Here is a 7,161-nt window from a genome sequence, read left to right as displayed (position 1 = left end):
CTGTTTTCATTATTTTAAAGGGAAATGTAATTCCCCTAGGAAAAAGACTAGCCTTTTAATTATAAATAAAACCTCTCATTGTATGTATGTGTGTAATATGTAAACAGACACCTATTGCTTATTATTCACTTTCACTCTTAAAATTTTTTTTATCAGTGAAGTTAATAAACCACACTGTTTGTATCTTTATATGAGAAGATAGTACTTACTGGCTTTATTGCCAAATATAAGAAACAAAATAAATATTTTGTGTTTCAAGTACTGCACAAAAAACAGTTTTAGCCTTTTTTTTTTTTTTTGCTTATTTGCTATTTCATAGGGATTAATTCAAAATGTGTACCATTTCAGTGGTAGAATTTCATACTTTGTGGTTTTTACATAACTTCTATTATCAAAAAATTTAAGTGTTAGAATATTTAGATTGACCAGGGTGAAAGAACTGCTCTTCCAAACAAATCAAAGTGATTGTTTCAGTAAAAACTGATAATGTCATACATACAGGTTGGGATGTAAAAGCTATTAAAAAGTTACAGACCTTGAGAAAATCTTTTATTTGAGACATTTTTTATTCGGTGAGTCCATTAAGTCAAACTTCTAGTTTTGTGATATCCTACAATAAAAATTAATCTTCATCCTCATAACTGAATTGCGTTCTGCTTAAGTAGAGGGTTTGCCCAAATTATGACCGAGCTTGACAAAGAGACCTATTCTCAAACTAGATTGTAAAGTAGCCACTGAGACACCCTAACACAACAGTAGAGTTACAGTAAGGGAAACAATACCCTTTTCTTCCCAGTTCAGAACACAAGCCAATTTGACTAATTTGGGAACTGTGACAAAATTAGTAATGGCTTGTAAGTGCATAATTTGAAGATTTCATATGTTTAACTTATATTTTAATACTCTGGATGTAAGATAAACAGAAAATCAAATGTACATCTAGGAAAAAAAATAGCTACAATTAGTTTATTATTCACTTCGGCCTTTTTTTCTTTTCTTAATGCTTATATTTGCCTTTTCCTTTCATGAAAATTTACATATTTTTCAGTCTCAAAGTGTTATTGTCATAAACAAATTATAATTTATGACCGTGGCTATGTTTCTTCAAGTTTTTCTTAAAAGACTAAAAGAAAACCCCAGTGCTTGCTTTGTCTATATATATATATATATATATACACTATATATATATACACATACTAAAACTGGAACAGCACAGAGAAGGTTAGCACAGCCGGTGTGCAAGGATGTTTCACATATGTGTGAATCATTCCATATTTGTCAGTTTTTGTGCTGGAAGAGAGGGTGGTGAGGGAGCAGGATGGCAAGGGAGCTCGAAGGGTAATTAATCTCTACCACTTATATTTTATTCATTTTATTATATAAAACACCAGTGTTAACAAAAATCTTGGTGTGTGAATACAGTGTTTGTTGAATGATTCTCTCTACTTTCTCTGTAATTTAAAATAGAAAAACCTATCATCATAGTAGTCAATTTCCAAACCTACGAAAATTATCAGAGGTGCGTGCTGAGATTTATTCATAGCAATATCCTCTTCAGCAATGTTTATCATAGGGAAAATTGAAAATTTGAATACAGGAATAGCTAAGTAAATTATAGTAGAGTAACATGATTATTATGTATTTATTTGGAAATCTTGTTCTCTGTATTAGTATCCTATTGCTTCTGTAAAAAATTACCACAGACTTAGTGGCTTACAATAACACATATTTGTTACCATACAATTCTGGAGATTGGAAATCTAAAATGGGTCTCACTGCGAAAAATCAAGATGTCAGTAGGGCTGCAGTCCTTCTGAGGAGAATCCTTTGACTTCTTCAGCTTTTAGAGACTACTGCATATGATGCCTCCTGGACCCTTGCTCACATCACTCCAACCTTTTGCTTCTATCCTCACATGTCCTACTCTGACTCTGACCCTCCTACCTCCCTCTCATACAGATCCTTGTGATTACATTGTGCCCGCTAGAATTATCCAGGAGAATGTCCCCATCTCCAGATGCATTAAATTAACCACACTTGCCATGTAAAGTAACATCCTCACAGCTTCTGGGGATTAGGATGTGGGCATTTTTGGGCAGAGGCGGGGGCATTACTCAACCTACCACATTTTGTAAGCAAATAAGAGCATTTGAAGATTTAAAGTGCTTAGGACAGTGGAACAAAATGCCTTCCACTGTGATTTGTAAAAGGAACAGGCTTGTGAATTTCTCACTGCTTTCACAGCCTGATTTCAACCATCATCTCTTGCCTGGATAATTCCAGTAGTCTCCTCACAGGCCTCCCTGCTTCTACCCTCACCTCCACCTAAGTCTTAGCAAGCAGCCAAAGTGATCTGCTTAAAACATAAACCAGATTGTGTTTCTCCTCTGCTTAAAACCTCTATTTTCCCCATTTAATTCAACTCTTTGGGTGGTCTTCACAGCCACACCATATGCTCCCCCTACTGGGACCTATTTAAACAAACTACACTTTTATTCAACTCACTACACAGGCCCCTTATTGTTTCTCCAAAACACTAGCTTTGTTCCCACCTCAGGACCTTGTTACGTGTGGTTTCCCCTGCCTGGAATATGCTCCTCTCAGATATTTATGTGGCTCACACCCCCATTTCTTCAGATCTGCTCACTGAGGCCTACCCTGGTCACCCATTTAAAATCTCAGTTGACTTATGTTTATGCTCCCAATCCTCTTGCTATTTTTCCATAGCATGACACTTTTTGGTATTCTAAATGTTTTTTTAAATGCTTATATTTCCTCATCTCCTATTGAAATATTCCAAAGGACAAGAAATGTATATTTTGGGGTGCCTGGGTGGCTCAGTCGTTAAGCGTCTGCCTTCGGCTCAGGTCATGGTCCTAGGGTCCTGGGATCGAGTCCCACATCGGGCTCCCTGCTCGGCGGGAAGCCTGCTTCTCCCTCTCCCACTCCCCCTGCTTGTATTCCTGCTCTCGCTATCTCTCTCTCTGTCAAATAAATAAATAAAATCTTAAAAAAAAAAAAAAAGAAATGTATATTTTGTTCAATGATATATATATATGATATATATACACATACATATTTTCATTTCCTTGAATACTGTATGGCACACAGTAAGCACTCAGTAAATAACTGTTGAATGAGTGATAAGATCCTATTATGTGCCAGGTTCTGTCCTAGGTGCTAGGACCACGTAAGTAAACTTGACAGTTTCTCCTTATTGGAGCTTGCTTTTAAGTTCTATCGAAATCCACTCTGCCCACATCCCCAGATTGAGAGAGAGGAAAACACTTGATGAGAAGTGGTAAGACTGGAAATTATTAATTAGCCTTGATTTCTTTACAAACCATCCCCACCCTTACCACTCCTATACTTTTGTCCCAATTACCAGGTATGGTTTTACTGATGTTCTGGAGATTAATTCAAATGGATGTAGTTGTTAATTGATGGTACCATGAAAAACAAAACACAACATGGCAAAAAACAATATGCTGTACAACAGTGTACCTTTAGTCAACAATACTGGATTGTACACACAAAAAATTTGTTAAGAGGGCAGATCTCATGTTAAGTATTCTAACCACAATATGGTAAAAATGAAAATACCTTATTGTGTGATTGTATAATTCCACTAATATGAAATATCCAGAACAAGCAAATCTATAGACACAGAAAGTAGTTTAAAGGTTGTCAGAGGTTGGGAGGAGGGAAGAATGGGGAGTTAGTGCAGAGTTGCTGTACAGGGTGATGAAAATGTTCTGGAAATAGTGACGATTGCACAATACTGTGATTGTAATTCATGCCATGGAATTGTACATTTAAAAATGGTTAAAATGGAAAATTTTACATTATTACACTTCACCACAATTAAAAAGGAAAGAAAATCGGGGGCTATGAAATTCCTCTTTCTCCCCCTAGACTGATTATCAGACCTTAAAAAAAACATGAACATGCATTCATTCAACAAATATTTATTGAGTGCTGATTTTTAGCTGGCCTTACTTTAAAGATACCCTTTATAAACAGCCACTGTTTTCCTATGTGGGGAATACAAATACTTTCAGTTAGGAAGTATTCACAAGTCCTTCTAACTCTAGTGCTAAAGCAAGAACTTCTCACTTCGATGTTGACTCTGTACAGAATGATTTTTGATAATAAAGATCTATGCCCCTACCTATTTCTTGCTTCACTCTCACCTTTATTATGATTTTCACAATGGAGAAAACCATACTCACTCTATGAAGCTCATGTTCACTACAAGGAAAATATAAGTTTACATCCTCTTTTTACCGTAACTCTCCCAAGATCTATGGTTCCATTTCATTATTCTGCTGACGTTCCAGCACCAATATGACTCACCCTGCCCTTATCATCTCCCTTTCCCACCCCTGACCTCCTTCTTCTGACTTCACTATCCCCATTAATGCCAATACCATTCCCTATGGCCCACTAGTTTGAGAAGTCTTTCCTCTTCTTTCCATTCTATCACTAACATTGTTCCCCAGTTCACAAATTTCATATTTTGGGCACCTAAAATCTTGGGCCTAATCAGTAAATTATAGTTCTGCCTACAATCCTTCTCCACTCTATTGCCAGATTAATTTCTTGGAGATATTATGCTCTTTCCCTTCTTAGAAACTCACTAGAGTTCAGCTTCCTTAGACTGCATTCAAAGCTATCTTTGGTACTGTCCATCTTTCTAGGCTCTTCTCCCATGAAACTTGACTACTTGTTGTTTATGCCAAAATCTGCATTTTTTTCTGTCTTTATTTACTCTTGCCATTAACTTTACCCAAAATGTACATCCAACCTCTTTTTTAAAAAGATTTGAAAGAGAGAATGAAAGAGATGCACAAGTGGGGGGGGAGGGGTAGAGGGAGAGAATCTTCAAGTAGACTCCCCACTCAGTGCGGAGCCTGATGTGGGGCTCGATCCCATGAACCTGATATCATGACCTGAGCCGAAACCAAAAGTTGGAACCTTAACCGACTGAGCCACAGAGGTGCCCCTACATCCAACCTCTTATTGCGTCTTCACTTCTTACCCTATCCATCACTGAAGGCCTAATCTATCACCTTTATGAAAAAAACCCTAGTGCAGATTGATTTTTCCTCTATCTGCTCATTGCTTTTAAATGACTGACCTGAATTGTCTTTATATCTTAACAGTGTAGAATCAACAGACTGACTACAAATGAAAAGAGAAAAATCATGAGGGAGGATCAAAAATAAAGGAACTGAGAGAAGAGTTTTGAGATGTTGAGGAAATAATCATTATCCACGACAGAAAAGGAAAAACAATTTTGAGAGGAGAAAAGGAAATATATTGAAGACAGCAGTAAGTATATTAAAGAAATGAAACAATCCATATTCTTTCCTTGGCTGTTGGCTTCTGTTAGTTTTAATGGTTACCCTGTGTGTTCCCTGGAATATTTAAAGGTTTTTACAGTGCTAGGTAAATGAAAGAAGCAGACATTCGATACATACTGTTGCTTCATTTTCAGATATAAATTCTTTGAATCTCACTCTTTCTGGGGAGTTTTCTTGTTTCACTAAGTACAGATAATAAGAGTGGTCATGAGTCAGTACCATTTTGGTATCTTTGGATTATAAGAAAATCATAAACATCTTGTTCATTCTCTTAGTCTTTTTAAGTTTTTATTTAAATTCCAGCTAGTCAACATACAGTATTATATACATTGTCTTACTTTTAAGAAAGGATCTGCTTTAACAATTAACTTATTCACTGTTTTAATTATTTTAATATTTGTCACTGATTCCCAAGACTCCATTGTTGAACACTTAGGAATTGATTAATGCTTTTTTAAAAAATTTCATTTATTTATTTTAGAGAGAGAGCGTGAGAGCATGTGCGAGAGCAGAGGGAGGAGCAGAGGAGGAAGGAGAGGGACAAGCAGTCTCCATGCTGAGCACAGAGCCCAACATGGGGTTCAATCCCATGACCCTGAGATCGTGACCCCAGCTGAAAGCAAGAGTCGGACTGACTGAGCCACTCAGGTGCCCCTTGATTAATGCTTTCTTAAGGATCAGGTAAAAATATGGAAAGGCAGTTATTTTGCTTTTAATTTTTAAGGTTTTTTGAAGGGACAGCCTTTCCTTTCATTAAACTCTATCATGCCTTAAACATAACAGTGATTTATTCCAATACAGTAGAATTAGTATAACAATATTTACTGAGTGCCTGCTACATGCCAGATGCTTCACATACATGTGTCTTTGCAATCTTCACAATGATATTGAGTGATCATATACACATTTTATAAATGAGGAAACTGACTTTCTGTGTGGCTAAGGAGCTAGTACATGGTTATGTGGATGAACAATGGGAGCCAAGTTTTTAATTCAGCGCAAGCACATATACACATTTTCTAGTATGCCATGCTATGCTAGTCAAGCTATCTAAGGTTAACAAATCTCCTCAAGTCTCTGGAGCTTTCTAAAAATGAGAGAAGAAGCATATAGTTTCCAGAACCTCTGAATCTTTAAAAGTCATAGCAGAGGTCAACCCATTCTAGGTTCTCTAGCTCTGCGCTCAGGTGTACATTGCCTGTGGATACCTTTAGGTATCACTAGGAGGCCTAATGTACACCAAAAAAAAAAAAAAAAAAATCACAGAGGAACAATAAAAGTGACAGAAGAAAAGAAAAAGAAAGGGAGAGATAAAGGGGAGGGATACTTACTTTTAGGGACAAGTGAGACTACTACAACCAACTAGCTACCAGATGCCCCCCATTTGTAGGTCTACTTTCATACTTAACGCATTTCTGAAAGCATGTGTGAAGGTCTCATGTGCAGTAGTCAAATAATAGTCAGAGATAGGGAGAGTTTGTCTGCCAGAGAGGTTGAGGGGAAAAAAAAAAGCTATCTCTTTTTTGTTAGATCCAGTCTTCAATGATAAAATTCCAACATTACATACGTGTTCTTAATTCTTTTTGTTTTAATTTGACAATCAAATGCATACCAGACTTGCTTAAATCTAATGAGAATCTCGGTACAGTATGATTTTTTTAAACTTTAAACATTTTCCACTGTTACCGAAAACCTATTAATTAGATTTATGTGAGTCATACTTCTTGTCGGGCTGAATCAGCACATTTGTTTCTGGTTTTCATATTTTTCATAAAGTGATAAGGACAAAATGCAA

General features: G+C 36.5%; 1 non-coding gene across 1 annotated transcript; it reads left to right on the top strand.

Moving 5' to 3' along the window:
• The first annotated feature begins 1,170 nt into the window (after positions 1 to 1,170).
• LOC115940858 (U6 spliceosomal RNA) lies at positions 1,171 to 1,279 on the top strand. Its single transcript, XR_004075587.1, has one exon. It is a non-coding gene; the product is annotated as a U6 spliceosomal RNA (small nuclear RNA).
• Positions 1,280 to 7,161: the final 5,882 nt, after the last annotated feature.

The sequence above is a fragment of the Leptonychotes weddellii genome, chromosome 5, assembly GCF_054177405.1.
Source record: "Leptonychotes weddellii isolate Sample4059 chromosome 5, ASM5417740v2, whole genome shotgun sequence".
Lineage (NCBI taxonomy): Eukaryota > Metazoa > Chordata > Mammalia > Carnivora > Phocidae > Leptonychotes > Leptonychotes weddellii.
Note: the sequence above shows the minus strand (reverse complement) of the source record. Positions and strands in the feature narration are given on the sequence as shown.